The following is a 1743-nucleotide window of genomic DNA, read 5'->3' as shown; positions in this document are numbered from 1 at the left end:
CCTGGTGGTTGCCCACGGGGGACCCGGACACCAGAGGCCTCTGAAACACGGAGGAAGGAGCTGCTGCTGATCCAGGTGAAGGCACCATCCAGTGACAGCATTGGGGGTGACCGGCTGGAGGCCTGGGAGCCCTGAGGCTGCCCCAAAAGCACCCCTTTCCCAGAGGCAGAATAGCTGTCCCCACCCCAAGGCACTGCCACCACCAGCCATGAAGCTCCCTGTCCCTGGACATGCCCCTCAGACCCCCATCCAGAAGCAGGACATTGCCAGGTCCTTTTGCCAGCCCTGAGCTAAGATGCATTCCCAGGTCGATGGGAAGATCCTGGTGGGCTTGGGATTGGGCAGCCAGCCTTCAATACTAGCTGTTAGTCCCAAACCTGCAGGATTTAGTCCATTTGTGTGGTGATGTCACCAACTTGCAGCTAGCCAGGCTCACTCCCTACTCCCATGGCCTAGCACAAGGGACAGGGGACAGCCCAGACCCCAAGCAAGGGATGGGATGAGGGCATTAGTCTTGCAGAAAACCAACACTATAATGGAGATGTCCCCTCAATATTAATAAAGCTATTGCAAATCGCAGCTTTGAGGTTCTTCCTTGTCAGTGCAAATCATGCCCAGCAGTGAGACAGCCAGGACATCACATTCATCCAAAAGGTTGGTGAATTTGGATTTTGTCAAGGAGAGTGCATGTTCTTCTGGAGCAAAAAGGGCACAGCCCCAAGGATTGACACCAGTGATGGTGTGGGGTATGAGACCAAGTGATACAGCCAGAAAAAAAACAGGAAGTGCTTTCAGCCCCTGTACAAGGATTCCCGCCCTCAGACATGTGTGTTTCCCCTGAAAATATTAGTAGAGCTGTTAAAAAATTCCCTTTTCTGCAAGCCCCCCTTTCCCAAAGCCACCTTTCCTTTAAAGCTCCTGTCACCCCCCAGCAGGCCAGCCCTGCTCTGCTTTTGCTACCCTCCAGGCCACTGCTGGACCTGTTAAAGCCTAACCACAAGGTCACTTTCTGGGTTGGACCATGTCCTGTGAAAATACCCCAAAGTTAATACTGCTTGGAGCTGAGAGAGCCACTCAACAGCAAGGAGCAGCACTCAGCATGATGAGTGACGTCACTTGGGTCGGCTGCTCGTTGTACGAAAAATAGCTTTTATAAAATTCAGCCCTTGCACCTCTCTGCAGAACTGGGTAAGGTCCTTAGACCAGGCTTTGGCACCGCAGAAACCCAGCGAGACTAAAACTGTGCTGAGCCCCAGCTCCTGCCCACTTCTTTCTGTCTCAGTGCATGGCAGGCTTGGCTCCTCCCAGGCAGGTAAATCCCCGGGGCTATGCCAAGGCCAGATACAGCCCACAGCCTGTGCCACCGTGGGAAACCACCACCAGCTGCCACCATCCTGTTCCCATGTCACACCTACAGCATGGCTCCAGCGGGCGATAGGTGCTGCTTTCGTTCCCACAGGCCACTGCCCTGGGCAGCTGCGATTTTCAGAGCAATAACTTAATGAGCAGCGGGCATTGATGAATTAGCCATAACCCTGCTCATCAGGGACCAGGCTTACAGCTCCTGCTCTGACATCAAGTTGGCACTTGCTCTGCAAGCCTCAGTTCCTCCATCTGTACAAAGTCCCCCAGAAACACCCTGAATCCTGTTTGCACTCTGTGGAGGGCGAGGGGAGAGATGAAACATTCAGAGGAAGCAGCCATGACACATCCCTCCCAAGTGCCCTTTATCATCCCTGCCCC

This window comes from Antrostomus carolinensis, unplaced genomic scaffold, assembly GCF_000700745.2.
Source record: "Antrostomus carolinensis isolate BGI_N321 unplaced genomic scaffold, ASM70074v2 scaffold46248, whole genome shotgun sequence".
Taxonomy (NCBI): domain Eukaryota; kingdom Metazoa; phylum Chordata; class Aves; order Caprimulgiformes; family Caprimulgidae; genus Antrostomus; species Antrostomus carolinensis.
Note: the sequence above shows the minus strand (reverse complement) of the source record.